Source organism: Gracilinanus agilis, chromosome 6, assembly GCF_016433145.1.
Source record: "Gracilinanus agilis isolate LMUSP501 chromosome 6, AgileGrace, whole genome shotgun sequence".
NCBI classification, from domain to species: Eukaryota; Metazoa; Chordata; class Mammalia; order Didelphimorphia; family Didelphidae; genus Gracilinanus; species Gracilinanus agilis.
Genome location: NC_058135.1, coordinates 4,355,491 through 4,375,871, shown reverse-complemented (window position 1 = coordinate 4,375,871; position 20,381 = coordinate 4,355,491). Strand labels below are relative to the sequence as shown.

General features: G+C 40.0%; 1 protein-coding gene across 1 annotated transcript in view; it reads left to right on the top strand.

Moving 5' to 3' along the window:
- Positions 1-20,381, top strand: part of FAT4 (FAT atypical cadherin 4) — a 235,259-nt gene that overhangs the window by 177,559 nt on the left and 37,319 nt on the right. The window lies entirely within an intron of this gene.

Genomic DNA, 20,381 nt, shown 5'->3' with positions numbered 1-20,381 from the left:
TACATTCTATTCTAAGTTCAATAAATAGTTTCATAATTTCCAGGGGGCACTAAGTAATATTTTTTTCTGGAAAGGGGGAGGTAGGCCAAAAGAGTTTGGGAACTACTGCTATAGAGGATCCCAAGGGGCAAAAGAATCATTTGTAGAGATTAAAAAGAAATACTTACTGGCTCTACTTTCTTCGCACTGAAATCACAAAGGTGTCTGTGAAATTCTTGGGATTTTCATGCACCTGGAAATGCATTTATTGTATTCTTATTTATTTCATTTTTATTATCATGCAAAACAATTTCATATTGGCCATTGTTGTAAGACCACCTTAATATAGAACCAAAACCCCCAAATAAAAACATAAATACACGGATGTGAAGGATAGTCTGCTTTAATCCACATCCATCCTACTCAGCAGTCCTTTCTTTGGACTATAATGCATTTTGATAGTTAGTTTTTGGATGGTCTCATGTACTCCTTCCAATAAGGGCAAATTGTGACCATTTGGTGCCTCTTCAGCCAGCTTGACTCTTGCCGGTGCCATCCCAAAAGTTGTCCAGTGGGGAGTTCACCAGACATGCCGGGCCGATAGGACGTAGAACGAGCTGGGGCCGGTAGGTCATCCTATCAGATTTAGAGTTGGAAGGAACCTTAGAGGTCATCAGTTCCATCTCTCCCCATTTTCTAGATAAAGAAATAGTCAAAGAGAAGAAAACAGAACGTCCCCAGGGACACACAGTTAATGAATGTCCGAGGCGGGCTCCTGACTCCATGTTTAAAGCTGTCTCCTAGCAGGAAGAAGCAGCAGGTCAGCTATCTCAGCTAGAGGGCGTGGAGGCAGCGTGGTAAGCAGAGGGCGGACCTCCAGTCCGGAAGATGAGTTTAAATCCAGTCTCATAAACATAATAGCTACGGGGCATGGACACGTCACTGAACCCTGTTTGCCTCCGTTCTATATCTGTAAAATGGGCTGAAGAAGGAAATGGCAGAGCACTCCAGAATCTTTGCCCAGAAAACCCCAACTGGGGTCACGGAGAGTCGAAAACGACTGAACAGTAAGTCAGAATTTTTGCGCCTCTTCAGAAATGAGGATGTGAGAAAGCAAGTTAATGGGCATTATATTCCTGAAGGGGCACAACAAAACCCATGCATTTAGAGTGTTTATTAGCCATCAGATCACAACTTTCCTGAGCCTCCCCTTCCCTCTCACAACCTTTTGGACTCTTTCAGACCATGCTCCCTCCTAGGTCCTGCGATGAATGTTTTGTCTCCCCAGGCCAGTCTCCATGTTCCTCTTCCAGTTGAATCTTGAGCTGCTCAGATTTCTCGAGCCTCCCCAGGACGCCCCGACCTCGAATTCCCTTAGCCGCTCTGCTCCCTGTCGAAGAGATGGAACATATGTCAATGAGACAAATTGATGAATGTGAAAGCAATGAGATCGCCTTGTTGTTTTTCTCTACTTCCAAATAGCTCTCCCGGTTAACATATGTTCCCTGCAAAGGTCTTCTTGAGTTCAAAAGACAGAGCTAATGACATCCAAACACTTTAAAGCCTCCGGTCACCGACAGTTATTGTTAATTGACTGGCAGATCTAATTAAGTGAATGATCTGAGGATTTTGTTTCATGAGGCAGCAACACATTAGATTGGGTGGCCAAGAGTATGTCAGGCTAATCCCAGCCCCCATAGTCTGGGAAGCTCCTAAAGTCATTCGCCAACCAAGCCGAGCAATGTTCAATAGATAGTCTGAAGGCTTACGATACAGTCTTGTGGCACACGTATTTGGTGAACGAATATCAGGGTAACGTGAAGAGAGAGAGTATATTATCAGGGCTGAGCAACCCAGCTAAGAATATAACTTTTTAGTTGATGTTTTGTTTTGTTTAAATGACAACCAACCTGGTGGATTTTTAGAGGGAAAATATTTAGAAGCTGAGAAATAAACAAACTTTGTGTTCAGTTTTTGCAAAGAATCGTTTTCAGCATAAATAAATTTCATTTGGTTATCTCTAGGGGTCATGCCATGGCATCTCCATTTACAATAAAAATGAAAATAGATACTGTGGCAGCCAGCTACCAAAGTGGGTAGAGCGCTAGACTTAAGAGTCGAGAAGATCTGAATTCAAATCTTGCCTCAGACACTCGCTAGCTTCGTGCCCCTGGACCACGCGTCTAAATTCTCTTTGCCTCCGTTTGGTGATCTATAAAACAGAGATGAAGAGATCACCAGCCTCCCAGGGTGGCTGTGAGAATCAGATAAGATGAAACACATGCAGTGCTTTGCCACCCTTAAAGCTCTCTCTCTATATATACCAGGAAACAGGCATTGGGTTGTTTGCAAATATTAATTCATCCTCATGAATAGGATACATAATTAATATTATTGTTTGTGTTTGTTAATGCCCGTATGAATGAAGACGTTTGACAACCTGAGTTCAAGTCCAGCATTCTATCCACTGTGTGGCCTAGCTGCAAGATGTTGCTGTTGTTGTTGTTGTTGTTGTTGTTGTTGTTGTTGTTGTTGTTGTTGTTGTTGTCACTTAGAAGAAAGCACTTCCCTTTGTGAAGCTGGGCAAGTCGCTTAGCCTGGCGCCCCATTCACCGTGGAGTGCTGCTATCCCAAGCACGGGACACAGTTAGCTAAAGGAAGTTTCATTTTGGAAATGTTTGCAACCCCAAATCAGAATGCTGCTAAATAATAACAACCATTGTCAAAATAATGCCAAACTTTCCCATGGTCTGGAAAACCCTTACCCATGTTAGTTTATTTGATCACCCCAAACAACCTTGGGATTTGTGTGCTATTGTTATCACCATTTTACAGATGAAGAAACTTCGACTCAGGCTAAGTTACACTCCCAAGGTCACCCAGCTAGAAAATATCGGAGATGAGACTCTGACTTCAAGGCCAGCATTCTCTCACCTGACTCTACCACAGCCTCCTCCTCAACCTACTATTTATATTATGCTTTAAGGTTTACAGTGCACTTCACGTGTATTACCTTGTTTGAGTTTCACAACCACCCTGTGACGTAGATGCTATTAGGATCTTCATTCTATAGATGAGGAAACTGAGGCTGAGAGGTGAGGTAACTTGCCCAAGGTCATATCTAGGGCAGGAATCAAACTCAGTTTTTCCTGATTCCATGTCCTGTGCTCTGTCCACTGTTGTGTGCAGATGCAAAGCATGGAATCCCTGCAAAGGTACAGGGATAGCCTCACCCAGAATTCCAGCTGGCTCGCCAAAACTGTTATGATGATAATAACAGATAGTTTGGAGAAGCAGATAAATATGTCATGGCCAAATAGAGCTTTAAGTCAAGAGCCAGAGATTGACAGGCTTCAGTGAGGAAAGGAGGGGGTTAAACACTCCTGGCTCTCACACCCCTCCCCCTCTAACTGCTTCTGCTTCAGTTGATAATGAAGACAGGAATAAGATTCTTCTAGTAAGTTTCTGTTATGGCTGAAACCCCAATTGATGTTCCTTTTCTTAAATGTATATTCCTCTCAGGTCAGTATGATGAGTATATAGAAATTAGTTATCTAACAGTTGAGGACAGAGGAGATCTTCTTAAACTGGCAGCCAACAGGATTCAAACTAAATGTACAGACTGAATTGTAAGTATCTTCCCAAATAATTATCAGGCACAGCTTTGAAGGTAAAAAGTCATATTAGGAATTAACAAGGAAAATTAGAGAAGTTAATGAAGGTTTTAGGATAAAGGAAAGGTGACCCTGAACTGTTAAATTAATGCCCCCTTCCCCCTCCTCACTGGAGGGGATGAAGCACTTAACTAAAACTGGCTCTCTTGCTATTGATAAATATCTTACTCTCTAATCACTAAGTAATTATATAATTATATTAATGAAGAATAGTAATAACAAATAGGCTAACCCTATGAGTAGAAACCACTGGCTTATGCTACAATGGCCACCTCAGGTGAACCCCCAAGTCAGGAGTAGCAAGCAGAGTGTCTGCTCACATCCACTCCCACAAATTAACTGTCCCCAACCCTTCTCAACTGCCCCTCACCCAAAGTTCTCCAGGGGGGTCCCCTGGAATTCTGGGTGAGGCTCTCCCTGTACCTTTGCAGGGATTCCATGCTTTGCATCTGCACACAACACCACTACATGAGCTGCCTCATTGGAACATCCCAAAAATTCTGTGAGAAGAAGAATTCAAGTACTATCATGCCTATTTTTTTCTTCTTTAGCCTGTAGTCCCCTACAAGGTGGATTCTAGAGCAGTCATCCACATTTGACAGATAACGTAACTGAGATTCTAAGGCCACATAGCTAGTAGATGTTAGAGAAATGAGGAAGGCTCAGGTCTGGCCTGATGTCAAGCACTCTAATCGTTACAATCTACTGAATACTTAAGTAGGAGTTGGGGGAAGCAGAGAGACAGACAGAGGGAGGAAGAGACAGAAATAGAGGAGAGAGAGAGAGTATTTTCAAGATCAATTGACAAAGATAAATCTTTTGAAACCTTTTGCATTTAGAACTGAGGCAGAAGATAACACGAAGTTATTTTCTTTTTTAAATTTAAAAAAAAAATTTATTAATTGATTTAGAATATTTTTCCATGGTTTCATGATTCATGTTCTTTCCCTCCCCACTCCAGGAGCCAACAAGCAATTCCACTGGGTTTTACGTGTATCATTGATCAAGACCTATTTTCTTATCATTAATATTTGCAGTAGAGTGATGATTTAAAGTCAACATCGCCAATCATATCCCCATCGAATCATGTGATCAATCATATGTTTTTCTTCTGCGTTTCTACTCCCACAGTTCTTTCTCTGGACATAGATAGCATTCTTTCTCAAAAGTCCCCATGAGGGAATTTTCAATCGGGAATTTAATTACAAGATGTACAAATTACAATTCATGAGCATATTGGCTCATAAATCTAGAGGGTCATATCATCCAGATGATGTTAAGTGCAATTTAAAGCAAAGATGCTCTGGATGGGCCCCTATGAATATCCAAAGTAAATAGGTGCTGGGATGGAATCTTTAGGAAACTTGAGCCTTTCTTTCTATGGTAGGGAAGGATTTTTCTTTGTTTATTTTCAAATTAAAAACATTTTCCCCAATTATGTGTGTTTGTGTGAGTTTGAGGATGTTTCAACTAAAGTATCAGCAAATGACATAAAATATTAGCAAAGACAAGTATTAGAGGCATAATGGGAAATGAGGTGGTATGTTTGTATAGTCAGAGCAAGAAAGAACAGATATACAGCTACAGTCTTTCACTTTGAGCTCTAGAATCTTAAAAGACCAAGAGGAAGGCCTCTCCTCTGCACAGAGGAACTCAAGATGAAAAGGCACAGACAGGCTGTGATTGACACCCGTGAAAGAAAGACCCACATTGATGAGATCACTAATCCACTGAATTATTGTAGCTCTTGGAGTCTCCTTGGTACCAGAGACAACAGGTCATGGGATTTAGGACTCCTTTAAATGACCTCCTGTCATTTCATCTCTCTCTATGCTTCTCTCCTCTGAAATCTATTCTTTATTCTTACCTTGACCTCTACTCTCTCTACCCCTCCGTAATCTCCCAGGTCATTGCCACTGCTCTTGCTTTATTTTCCCTCCCTTCCAATTTTCACCCTGTAATTAGTCGGTTCAATGGTACCCTCTTCTATTTTGCTAAGGAAAGAAAGGCTATTCTTGTGAATGAATGACTAGGAATGTATTAAGCCCTTTTGCTATGTGCTTAATATGTACTATATGCAAAGTACTATGTTAAAGAAGCAATGGGGACACAACTAGAGAAGACAAGCCCTTCTTCCAAGGAGATCACATTCTTAAAGAAAACGATAATGCATATAGGAGGTTTCAGCTGCAAGTCAGAAGCTGCTTTGGGCGCAGCAGCAAAGCAGATCATTATGGATCTTTTTATCAGTACTTGCATTGATGAATTGGTGCTTCCATTTCCAATGTTGAACCATAGAACAGTACCAAGGAATTTGGTGGGCAGGGTTTTCTTTTGTGGATCTTCAGGAGCTGTGGCTGATGAGGAAGTGGAGGCTACAATACCTGTGGGAAAAAGGTACCCTGTCACATCTCTACAAGGGTTGATTCTCTGGATGATGGCTAAAAGGATTGGGATGAGAGCAGAGCTGGTGATCTGTTCAATGCTGCTTTTCTCAGGGTTTGGCTTAAGAGTCTGTGCTGTATCCATCAGAGTCCGAGAAGAGGTAGCTGAGCTGGCTTGATTTATTTCTTCAACAAAGTTAGTTCACCTTTTCTCTGAAGGTTTGCAGTGGGTTGGAATGGCTGGCCATTTCTCTTCAGGGCTTGCTCCCAGGCGTCATGGCCTGGAAACAGATACACTGGTCTTGGAGACACGGCTCTTCCTATGGCTTTTGGGCAGAAAGCCCTGTAATGACAACTCCCCATAAGTTGATATTGGTGGTGGTAAGAACGGCAAATCCTTTTACAACAAAGATTGCTCCCACCAGTGATCAGTTCTGGGGCCACCTTAGGAATGGTGCCCGTCTCTCGGATTTGGGGGAAAGTCCTTAAGATGGATTTCATGTCTTTTAATATCTTCGTCTTCATCACTTGTAGCCTTTCTGGAACATTTGCCACCTCCACTGATGTTTCTGACTGTTTGCCATTTCCACTTATTAATATTTGCCATCTCTACCTTTCACTGCCCTATTGTAAGACTGGACAGAAGTATAATGACCTTTGCTTGCAGGGCCATTACTTTCCACAGACCTTTCTATAGAAATGTTTGGATGATTTAAAGTAAAATCTTGAGCATATTCATTATTGCAAGTTGCAAAGGAATTTCAATTATTAAAGAAATAGGAGCCCGTGTGCTTCGTTGTATTCACATAAAGCCACGACATATAAGGAGAGATACAACTTTAGATAGATCTTCTCGGGCAGATTTGGAGACAAACACGCCTGAGAGTCACGCAAGATAGGCAGAAATCCATGGAAAGTCTAGAATGCACAGTACTGGGAGTGAAGAGCTGGATCACCATTAGGAGGTGAGCAACGTGAGAACAGGGATTGTTTCTTCTTTGTCTCTGCACCTCCAGCCCTGAAAAAGATGCCTGGCCCAGAGCAGCCCAGAAAGAGTGCCTACTAAACAATTGACTCATCCGTACAGTCGTAATCCCCAGAAATATTTAAAGATGTGCTTTTACTGATGTAACAGAAGCATTCAAGAGAATCCCTTTAAGGTAGAAAGTAGGTATATAGATGCAATCCAGTTCTCTGTCAACGAAGACCATCATCGTCAGTAAAAGAGCATGATATTGTCATCTGCCCTAGTATGATCTGTGCGTGGGTAGGTGGCAAAATGGATAGAGTCCTGGGCCTGGAATCCGGAAGAACTAAGTTCAAATCCAGCATCAAATACTATCTGTGAGACCCTAGGCAAGTCAGTTTCCCCAACTGTAAAATGAGCTGGAGAAGGAAATGGAAAACCACTCCAGGATCTTTACTAAGAAAACCCCAAATGGTATCACGAAGAGTCAGACAGGATGGAAACAACTCAATAACAAGAGCTAGTATGATCTGGTATACCCAGTTAAGATCAATTGGATCAGAGATTTTAGATTTAGATTCAGTGGGCTTTCTACGGTACCTTGATGCCTGAAGAAAATATCCAGACAAAAAATACTTTCCTTTGTTATCCCAGAGCACGGGACAGAGATACTACTTACAAATAAAGTCATCCTGGGAGTCATAAGCAAAAGCGATCCTTTCTTATTTGTTAATCATTGGAAGATCTAGAAGCAATGTAGAAATCTGCTTTTTCATTTTAATCTAGTAAACTCTAAGATTCAGTGGCATTGGAATTTGAATGATTGCTATTATAGTATTCAAGAATTGCATAATTGATCTATATTCATCGATGAGATATTCTAGTCTTGAGCTACTGTAAAGAGGTATCCGTGAATTCTAAATTACCAAAACTTCCACCAGAACAGAAATCATGGAGGCTTTGATAAGACTTTGCCAGTTGCCATTATATAGCCAGAGATCACAGCCTCTTCATGTACAGTTTTATAACAAATTAACCCCAAAGTAGCCTCATTAACATCATATAAATCATATGTATGTATACATGCGCATAAAAGTAAATATACGTATATGCATCAATATAGATACATCAATGCATGGATGAATAGATAGATATGATAAGATATTATAGAAAGATATTGATATAGAATCAGTTAGGTAATACAATGCATCGAGAACTAGACTGGAGGCAAAAATCCAGAGTTCAAATCTGGCAAATGACATTTAATGACTGTGTACCCCTGGGTAAATGAACAAGCCATTCAATGCTTTCTGACTCAGTGTCTTCAATTAGAGCTAATTATAATAGCTCCTACTTCCCAGGGTTCTTGTGAGTATCAAATGAGCTAATATCTATAAAGTACTTGGCACAGTGTCTTAATAGATGTTTAATATGTGCTTCCATATATACACATATATATGTACATGTATATATGTATGTGTATATACACCCATATACACAAATGTATACATATATACTTATATGTGTGTATACATGTATATACATCTATATAATATATAATGTTGATCAAATTCTTACCTAGAAAATATAATCACTTTGCATGGAGTTCTTGATGAATTACAGTATTTTTTTCTGCCCTCCCTTTAAACTCTCTCATCCTGATTGTCATTTCTTCGTGTGATGAAGGAATCAAGGTAATTTAAATTCAGAATTCCCATCTTTATTTTCTCAAGAGACAGTATCAAACTGTTCAAAGTATACCTGTCTTATTTGATTGTTCTCTTCCCTTTATTACCTACAAGATTTCCATTGTCACAAATTGTAGTCATTATCTTTTTACTCCTGAATACTTCCAAATTTACTGAGGACAGAATCCTTTTTATAATCATATTTGTCTAGTGATCTTCAGCATTTAAGAGTCAAAGTTTCATAAACAAAGTGATGATATTCACTCCTTTTGACAGTAGAACATGGGAATGTAGATTTAGAGCTAAAAAGCACATTAGAAGCTATCAATTCAGCCACTTCATTTGAAGAGGAAACTGAGGTGAGGTTCAGAGGTCAGTGGCATGCTCATGGTCACATAGCTAGCAAGTATCAATGATGGGATTTGAACACAGGGATTCCTGACCTTAGTCTGGCACTCTATCCATTATGCTATATGCCTGGTGAAACTCTACATTCTATTCGGGAATAAATCCCTGGACAATTCAATGTCTCTCTATAAAACTAGCTAACTAACCAAAGTAACAATAACACCACCAAACCCATCATTCTGTACTGGGCACCGAGTTGGTGAACCTATGGCACACGTGCCAGTGGGAGCTGCTCCCTTTACCCTCTCTTTGCTCGCCTGAGCACATTTCTCATTTCACCTGCCCCTCTGCCCAGCAGCCCAATGGGAGCACTTCCTCTCCTCCCTGTCTGGATTAAGGTGGGGGGGATCACAAGCAGTGTGAGAGTTGTAGTTTGGGCACTCGGTCTCTAAAATTTTCACCATCACTGCTCTTTAATATACACTTTTGGAGGTATTTCTAAATTAAAGAAACATTTCCTGGCCTCTGCGTCTTATAATCTTTGTAGCTTAAGTACTTATAGGGTAAACAGTGAATTTTTTAAACTTTTATTCCCATTTTATAGATAAAATTGAGGCTTTGCAAGATTAAGTGGCAGCTATTAAGATGCAACTGGAACTTGAATTCTGGTTTTTAAAGTCTTCTCTCCCCTTAAAAAAAAAAAACAACCTACATTTTTATATTAAAAAAAAAAGAACAACTTCATTAGGTGTACATTATGTTTGGTATCTTGGGGCTTCCAAGCATGTAAAGTTGACATTAACCTCTCTTTATATTGTGTATTCAAATGAAAAGTAATCCACCCCCTGGCTAGGAGAGGTAATTCAAACAAGGTGAATTACTCTGAAGGGGGAGAAAGTTTATAAAATGAGTCACTTGGCACCATGTTTAATTTCAGGTCCAAATGTAAACAAACATGGGTTACTTGGGCCAATCAGCATTCTCCCTCATCTAAGTCTGAAGCAGGATACATGTGTTCTTAATCTACAAACTGCGAGATCTTGTGGAGGGTAAGAAAAAAAAAAACTGCCTAAGGAGTGTTGTTTCTTCAGACTTCTCCAAACTCACCAGTGCAATTAAAGTAAATGGAGACATTTCTAAGAAAGCCGTTGAACTGAGGCTTTAATGATTTTTGTCTATCGCTACAGAGTAAATGGACTTGTCTCTCCTCAGGCCAGATGAGTCCTCCAGAATCAGCAGTTAGGGCTATTTTTCATGACAAGTGTGATGGATAAACAGCAGTAAACTTGCAGTTTAAAAAAAAAAAAAAAAAGAACCATCCCAGTTGACCTGTATCAGACACCTTTTCACAGTGCAAATTCATGTCCCAGTAATGAGAACTCCAAAGTAATTAGGCTTCAGTTCATAGGAACACAAGATCTGAAAATTGGAAGGGACTTTGGGAAACTGTCTAGTCTAACTGCCTTCTCATGGAAGCCCATTTACATCATACGTAGCTTGCAGTCATACAGCCTTTGCTTGACCAACTACCTCCATTTCCTGACCCTTCTAATAGACGGGAAATATTTCTGCTTTTGTCTTTTCCGTCCTTAGCTTGCTTGCTTTTAACCTACATGCTCCTAGTTCTGTCCTGTAGATCAAAAAGAAACCAGGCTATCTTTGTTTAAAGGAGCGAAGAGGGAAATGAAGGGATGTGGCTCTAGGAATGTTTCTACACCAGGAAAGTCCAGGAGCCCAAAGCAGGCAGAGTCAGAGAGAGATGGATAGAGCGATGAACAAAAGAGAGACATATGCATAGATAGATAGACAGACAGATGAATAGATAGATAAATAGATCATTCATTAAACAATTAATGTTTTAGGTTCTGTGCTGAATATACTAGTCAATGTGTCCAAAGTTGGCCAGGACCCACTCTGACAAGCCCCTTTCCAATCTGACTACAGGCACTTTTCCTTCTTAAGTCACTCCCAGGTTCCTAGGAGCAGCCTAAGGTATGCACTTACGAAAATCTATCCCAAATGCAGAAAACTTCTGTTATTGGCTCTCCCTCACCCCAGTCTGAATTGGGTAAAATTTCATTTTCCTTTGGGTTAAGTTCCCCTCTTTTGCCATCAAATCACACACATTGACAAGCTTCATTTTAAGGCATAAAGGCTTTAATAGCAGAAGCACACAGATAAGCCCTAAAAAGCAACACTTTCTTTAGTTGCAAGCAGTGAGGACGTCAGCAGGGTTAGGTGGGTAGGCGGGCAGCTTGATCTGCCCTCCTGCTCCCACCCCTCGCTCATCCTCTAAATCATGGGAAGTAAGATGGTCAAACAGGCAAAGGGGAGCGTGGGGTTCCTAGGGGAGTGCTCCAAAGAAAGGGAGATGGAAAATAAAGATGTTATAGACAGGTTTCCCGGCAACCATATATGTACATTTTGGACTACTCTCTATTCTTCCAGTGAGCCCAGGTCAGCCCACATCTTGCTGGTATTGGATCAGAACCTCATCTCCTCCGACATCATACGCTTAATAATGTATGACGTTAGGCAAATCACTTTGTCCTAGCTGTGATTCAGTTGCTTTTTTTTTCCCTATAAAAGTGAAGTTGACTTGATTTCCTAAAACATCTCTTTCAGTTTTAAGTACATGATGCTACAGTGCCCTTGTCTCTATTGTCCTCTGTTCATAGCCATCAGCTTGAATAGAGACCATTAACCATTAATCTGCATCCCACTTGATCATCCTGGCAAGCAAAGGGGATCCTAAGCCACATGGAATTAGGCCATCATAGACTCCAGGAAAATCACTCTTTCTTTCTCCATTTCTCAACTTCTCCAAGGAAGTTCCTTTAGAGGTCATCAAAAATCAGGACAACTAGGGGGAAGCTGGGTAGCTCAGTGGATTGAGAGTCAGGCCTAGAGACGGGAGGTCCTAGGTTCAAATCCTGCCTCAGACACTTCCCAGCTGTGTGACCCTGGGTAAGTCACTTGACCCCCATTGCCCACCCTTACCACTCTTCTGCCTTGGAGCCAATACACAGTATTGACTCCAAGACAGAATATAAGGGTTTAATTTTTTTTTTTAATCAGGACAACTTGAGGCTTTCTTGAGCATAGCATACATTCAAACTAGCCAGTGGTACCCCCCAGATTCAGCAATGATATCTATAGGGAAGGAGTTATGGCCCTAAAGAGGACTATCATGGCCCCAATATTTTCCTCTTTAATATAAACATCTTAATTATCTCAATAGATCCTAAGATTACATCATCTCTAGACTTTCCGCCATCCTGATTACACTCCTCTGCATCCGCTTCCAATTATCAGCACCCTTCTTAAACTGTGAAATGGACATAATACTCCCAATATTGTCTGACCACACGGCCTCCTGAAGACTACACTTCTCTGAATGGAGCCCGAGATCACCTTCCTTGTTTGCAAGTACAAGTGACCTCAGAAGAGGTTGGTTCAACTCTCACACTCAGACAATAATAGTAATAATAACAATCGGTCTCAACCTATGATTTCACTGGTATTGGGAACTTCAGCTGAGGATGCTCTACCAACACAGGATGGTATTTTCTCAACAACTTCTAGTTTCACAACAGAGCTTTTTTTTTTTTTAATAGACAATGTGGGTCAAGTGACTTGCCCAGGGTCACACAGCTGGGAAGTGTCTGAGGCAGGATTTGAACCTAGGACTTCCCATCTCTAGGCCTGGCTCTCAATCCACTGAGCCACCCAGCTGCCCCTCAACAGAGCTTCTTAAACATTTTTCTTTTGGTAAAGGCAGTCTCTTAATACCTATAGATACTTTCTTAGAATAATCTTTTAAAATAATGGAAGGAAATGCCTAAACTGCAGTTAGAAGTTAGTAAAAGTAAAGATGCATTTTCCCATATACATTCACAGCTCCCCCAAAGTCTCTTTACAGACTTCTATATTCAGTTTTGTTAGGTTTGCCATGAAGATTCAATGAGATAACTTAGTAGAAAGGTCTTTGAAAACTGGAAAGTTCTATGTAAATATGCACGGTTAGAATCCTGATGTTTATTATCTTATACTTAGCGTGGGAGAGCAGATGCCCAGCATTGGATAAAAGAATTATAGCTTTTCCCTGCTTAGTGGAAAATATGAGGTGTTATGAGGAGAGAAGGCTCAATTAGAGAGGAAAATCAGGGGTTCCAGCTTCTTGAGTCCTCAATAGCCTTGGTCTTCAGGGAGAAAAAATATTAAGGAGACCAGTGTTGCCTTTAGTGCTTTCCCATAATTTTTTGGCATTCCCCTTACCCAACCGAGCCCCCCTGACCTCCTGCAAAGACTTACAGGCTTTTCCCTTCTCTCCGTGATCATTTCTCAGGCCTGTTTCTCATTACTGCCCCAGTATTCTGGTCTTTGCTAGTTAACATGGGTAGTCATCATGGATTAATCATCTGCGTAAGTCTCTGCCAAGCTACCCCCCCCCACCCCAGGTGGCATGTCTTAACCCAGTTAAAGAACATCCTGAAAGAGACACTTCATTGGGGAATTGTTTTGCTTAGGAGGATATTTGGACATACCCTCAAATAGCAAGTGGACATAAGCCTTGTACGAATCTGAAAAATGAAAGAATAAATGGAATCGATGGGAAAATATTCATTGTTTAGGAAGTATCAGGCACCGAACTAAGTGCCACAGATACAAATACAAACAAAAAGCAAGACAGTCCCTGCCTTCAAGGAACTGACATTCGAATAGGAAAAGACAGTACTTAGAGGGGAATGCTTCTTCCATTTTTGATCATTCGATAGGCCAATATTTGCAAAGAACATATTTGATTTCTTATCTGATGCACCTGAAAAACTTTAAAAATAAGATTGTGTCCATTTTAAAACAGATTTTGCTCTTTGGCCTATTGTATATATGAAAGTATTTGAAAATAAAAGACAATCTTTTAGATAGACAAGTTACAGAGATAGTGACTGTGATCATAGGACAATTATAATCGACAGGAGGATAAGATTGGTGGCACTGGTTAAGAGAGCTATAAGAAGGAGTTATAAGATGGAATGTACATTGAGACAGTCTGGTGAGAGTCTGTAAGAAAAGAGAATCTGCTGTCAGTCAGTATGACTCTGGGCATGTCATTCTCCATTTTATTGCCTTAGTTACTGATTTGTAAAATGAGGGTTTTGGACAACATGATGATGTCGTGGAAAGCAAGGTGGGTCTAGAGTCCCAGGCTGGTTGATCAAAGCCTTGCTCTCATACTTAATGAGTGATTTAGAAAATAATTTCACTTCCCTGGGCCTTTTAAAGAAGATTTTCTCCATTTATAAAATGTGGGAGTTGGGACTATATGATATCTGAGGTTCAATTCTAATAGTCTGAATGAAAAGAGCAAATGAATGAAAATGGATTTAGTATTTACTTTGTGGAAAGCACCATAATCCAAATAATCTGCAATCTTAAAGTCTTCTTCCAGTTCTAAATTCTATAATCCTCTCTCTGACCAGACAGTAAGGTAGTTTGTTATTTGAAATTCCTAGGCAGAGCCACAGCACTCATAAAACGTGCCTCTCTGACCAAGGGAACATGCAAATTGCTAATAAACCTTGGAGAACTCTCTTTTCCTATTAATAGACTAAATTTTCTATCTTATTAAGTAATATTGAAATGTGGAATGGCATTAATCTTACAAATTATATTTAAAATAGCATAGGGCTAGTCCCAAAAGTAATTTAAAAAAAGAAAGCCTATTACCTCTCCAGTGGTACAATTCTCTGATATCACTAAGCCAGCATATGAGAGGAAAGCTGAATTTGGAGTCAAAGGTTTGTGTATTCTCCATTTAACTAACCACGGGACTTAGGCAAGTATTTTACCTTTCTCTGTGCCTCCATTTTAAACTAAAAACTAGAGATAATAATATTTAATAGCCCTGACCTCAGAGTTGTTCTAAGGATCATAGACGGTGATGTATGTAAGAGTGTTGTACAAGCATCACTTGCTGTCTGAGTGTGCACTACTATCATCATCCACTCTCACTGTGAGCCACCAACTTCTGCATGATGACATCACAATAGGAAGGCACAGCGGGACACTAGAGGTAGGAACTATTTCATTAGCTGGTACCAACTCTACACTAATGGCAAGAACATTTTGTTAGCCTCCGATTCTTAATATACCACTCTTTCTTGTCTGTTTGTGTATTTGGTATTAGCTTGTGGATTATTGGAAGGAAGGGAGTACCTTTTTTTTTCTCTTTCTGTATTCCCTGTACTTAACAGTGCCTAACACATGGCACATGCTTAATAAATGTTTGTTGATTGATTTACATGTGAATTCACTGAGCGGGAGATTCCTCATATGGGAACTCCTTCCAGCAAACTTATCTGAAGCACAGAGACTCAAAAAGTTATCTGGCCTCTCTGAGGGGTTAAATGAGTCGTCTGGCATCACAGTACATACCAGAGGCAAGACTTCCTGACTCCAAGACCTGGCATAGAAACTCGATCTTCTACCAGGAGTCTGCAAATTTTTTATGTAGTGGGTGGCATAGTATTTATCTTAGGCTTTATGGGCAAAGAGTCAAAATCAAGGGTATTATGTAGTTGCTTATAAAACAAGGGAAGAAGAAAAAAATCCATAATTTTTATTAATAAAATCAATAACAAAAATAATTATATATAACTTACCATAATGTGGATATAATAATGAGAAGAATGGAATTGGTGGTGGGAGGGTGTTACCATTTCACCTACTTGAGGCTCAAATTCAGTAAATGAATGAGGGAGGCTACATTCCAACAAACTTTACTTATGGGCACTGAAATCTGAATTTTTTAGAATTCTATGTGTCCTGAAGTATTCTTCATTTTATTTCTTTGAATCGTTAAAAAATTTAATCCACAGGCCATATCAAAACAAGTAATAAGCTGGATTTGGCCCGCAAACCATAGCTTCCTGACCTCTATTCTACATCATGCACTCTCTCTTGATAAATATTATTGTATACAAAATCTCATCCATTTTTTATCCATTTAAATATAAACACAATAATGTTTTGCTTAAATAAAAGGAAGGAAGGAAGAGAGGGAGGGAGGATGGAAGGAAGGAAGGAAAACAAAAAAAACATGGAAAAAATAGATTGTTCCTTTTTTGGGAAATGTGAGTTGTGGTTTATCCTCATTTAAAACCATATCCCACATGACAGAAGCATCTAGGAGCAGAAACAGAGTGAGAGTAAAAAGAATCTTTGACCCCATTCTATGGATGTCTTGAAGCAGAAGACTTAGGCTCAAGCTACTAGTACATAGATCTTCAAGGACTGTGGGGTATTCTAAGAAAGAGTATACTTTTCCCCCAAGTTCTCCCCTTCATTCTATCTAGAAATAGACAGAAATAAATGTGCATATAAATTCTGGCAGAGTAGAGCTTATATCTTTAGACAGAAGGATCAAAGAAATTAAAAAGGGGGGAAATTTTACCATTTTCAAAGTAAAGGGTGGGGTCTTTTAGCTTTTCTTCCAAAACATGTGTTCAATAAGTGTAATCTATTATTGATATGTATGTTGTAAAGTCTTTGAGGTGAAGAACACTATTGTTAATCAAACCTTGTAATGACTAATTAAGATGTTTCTTAATTAATTAATCATTTAATTTACCTCAGGAGCATTTCTTAAGTCACTATAATGCAAAATGGCCTGTTCTAGGAAAGGGAGAAGTAAAAGTATAAATAAGAAGACAGAGTTGTAATCCTCAAGGAAAGTGAATATTAGCCTGGCTAAAAAGGCCCCTTCTGAAAGGTTCTGAGTCTCTCTAGCTCATGGACCAACCAATGGGGAGATTAGGAAGCTGTCTATGCCAGGCCACAGACTGGCCGTCCTAAATGTGTGGACTGCATTTTGTGCTGCTCCCAGTGGGAGAGCAAGAGCTGACCGATGTAGAAAGCTCCCTCATTTCACTGTTATTTGTGTAATGCTAAGAGAACCTAAGAAGGGCGTCCAGCGGGACGAGAGCTGTGCTAAGGATTGACGCAGAAGGCACCTCCGTGAAGAGAATTTCAAATTGTCTTATTGGTAGAAATGCTCATATTGATCCAATCGTAATAGCATCAGGTAACTCAATTGGAAAAGGAGGATAATATTAGCACCTACCTTGTAGGGTTGTTGGGAAGATCGAAGAGAGAAGAATGATAAATCACTTAGCACAGTGCCTGGCACATAGAAGGCAATACACGAATATTGGGCATTATTAATTATTACTCAGTCATTACTCAGTCCATCAGTAAGCATTTATTAAGTGCCCACCACGTGCAAGGAATTATACAAAGCAATAGAGACGTCCAGAAAGGTAAAGGACAGCCCCTGCTCTCAAGGTCAGCCTAACGGAAATATGTAAACTCATGAAAGATATAGGAAGGATTAACGATGGAGGGGTAGATGGGTAATATGAGGACAATATCAGTATAGCAACAGCAATAGCACTAGTGTTGAAGGGAATTAAGAGAGGCTTAATGTGCAACGTGGACTTTTACCTGGGACTTGAAGGAATTCAGAGTAGTCAGGTCGTGGAGGGAAAGAGGGAGAGCATTCCAGGCATGAGGAACAGTCAATACAAGCATCCTGAGTCCTGAGATGAAATCCCTTGTTCAAAGAACAAAAAGGAGGCCAATGTCTCTGGATCTCAGGGCACGTGGCAGGATGTGTAAGAACTAAGAAGACTAGAAAAGTAGAAGGAAACCAGGATGGGGAAAGCTCTGAATGCCAGACCGAGAATGTTATAGCTGATCCTGGAGGTGACTAAGACCCACTAAAGTTTATTGAATGAGTGATATGGTCATATCTGTACATTGGAGTGGTCAGAAGGTTTGGGAGTATGGCATGAGAATTCAATTCATCTAACATTTAGTTTAGGAAGATAGACCCCTCCCCCCTTATATTTAATTGGATTTTAGTGATAGTGACAAGTTTAAGATAATATTGTGATTCTGAAGTGATTGGTATATTTCCATTATAATCTCAATTACGAGTAGAATTCATGATTTTTATAAGGATCTCGAACTAAAGCATAAAACTGCTTCTAAGGGGACTTCCAACCCCTCCCTGAGTTAGCACTTCCCTTCTATCATAAGATGCCGACCATCTGAGTTTCATGTCCCGATATGGTGCAAATATGCACACCCTTCCCTTTTTGGAAATAATCACCCTCTCCCCAGATCAGATGCATCTGAGGTAATGGGCATCACTGTTCTCTAAATAAGGGCATTGTCTTGTCATTTGACGTTTTAGACCAATATGGGTTTTCCTAAATGAACTAACCAATCAGCTGTGCAGTTGGGTAACAGTTTCTAAAAAAGGTCTGTATGATGTTAAGCCTTGTGATATGTCATAAACTTTGTTTGGAAATACTCACTTTGTTACCGTCCTAGTATATAAACCAGGTCTCTGCTGCCGGGCTCGGGCTCTCACTGGGGTCCAACTATGTAACATGTGCAAGATTCCAGGTTTATCTGGGAGACTCGGCCCTCTTCCAATAAAATCTAAAATTCTACCTTGAAGTGGAGAAATTTGGGTTTTTGACTTTATTTACCTCAATTGTTTATATCAGGGTGGTGGATAATTTTTATGTGTCAGGCACTGTGTGCTCTGGTGATGAAGATAAAAAGTCATGAAGGTGTCCCTTGCCTGGAGCAGCTTATATCGCACTGATTGGGTGGGGCAGAGGGGACAACAAATACTTCACCACAAACTATGTGCAAAATAAAGGCAAAGTAAATTAAAGGGGAGATAACACTAACTAGAAGAGAAATCAGAAAAGGCCTCTTGTAGGAAGTAACATTTGAATAGAGACTTGAAGGGAGCTAGGTGTTACAAGAGACAAATGAAATAATATTGTTACAGTTTGTTCCTTTTTCAGTTGTGTCCAACTCTCTCCAAAACCCCATTTTGGGGTTTTCTTGGCAAAGACACTGGAATAATTCACCATTTCCTTCTCCCGCACCTTTTACAGATGAAGAAACTGGGGCAAATAAGGTTAAATTACTCTCCCTGGGGTCACACTGCTCATAATAAGTAGCTGAGGCCAGATTTGAACTCATGAAGATGAGTCTTCCTGATTCCAAGCCTAGTGCTCTATTCAGTGTGCCACCTAGCTGTCCTTGTCCTAGGGGAGAATATATTCAACTTGCAAAACATGCACCAAGGAGAGTGATGGGAGATGACATGTCGTATGCATGGAACAACAAGTAGGCCAGTCTGGCTGGAGCATAAATGAGGGAGTGGGAAGCAGTAAGCCTAGGAATAAGGTGGAACTATGCCAAACCAGGAAATGTATATTTTCTCCCAGAGACAATAGAGAATGACTGAAGTTTCTTGAGCACCAGAGTTCCTTAGTTAAGCCTGTACACCAAAGTTCAATTTAGATTTCTAGTAACCTAATTGTTTTCCTGAAAAACAAAGATTAAACTCTTCCTGTCCTTCGCTTGGTCTTTAGAATGGTCCCAAGTATTTTTCACTGACTGCACAAGTGTGGATGTTTCTGGTGTTTGAAGTCAAATCATCCACCTTTGATGAAATGAATTGAAATTAAGGAGAGGAGTAAAGGCAGGCATGTTTGATAAAAGAGGATCCATGCCAATTGCTTAGAGTTTAACCCTGAGTCTTTGCATAGTTTATGTGATTCTGGGAAGGTTGTTGGAATCTAAGGGGGAAAATGCTTGGCAGATAGAGATGAATCTGGTCTATGAATGTGTTATGTATAATGTAAAAATCTCAGTGTCTGGAAAATGAATGAAGGGCAAAGGACACAGCACATTTCCCAGACTGGAGGTAAAATTTAGCAGGAGATGAGGTCACAGCAAAACTCAGATACAGTTGAACCATTCAAATGCCCATGATTTTCATGAGTTTTCATTTGTCTCAGATATTGAGGATCTGTGATTTCCATTATGGATTAGAAGGGACACCCTCTTAATCACGATTTAATAGATGTCTAAGAGCAATGGTTCTTAATCCTGGGTCCAGGGTCTATGGATTGATTTCAGGGAGGGGAAACGGATCTATAAACTTGGAAAGGGGAAAGATGTATTCCTATTTTCACTAAATTCTAACTGAAATTTACCATTTCTTTTAATTACTTAAGAAAATTTTCCTACATGGGATCCATAGATGTCACCAGACTGCCAAAGAAGGCCATGACTGAGAAATGGTTTAGAGCCTTTCTTTTAGAGAACAGTCGATGCTAAAAGAGGTTCAGGGACTTCCAGAACAAAACAATAATAGAGGAAGGATCAAACCCGGATCTAACAAACACTGTTGTCATTTGTACTGCACAGTTGCTCCAAAAATGCCACAAGTTTTCATCAAAAACCT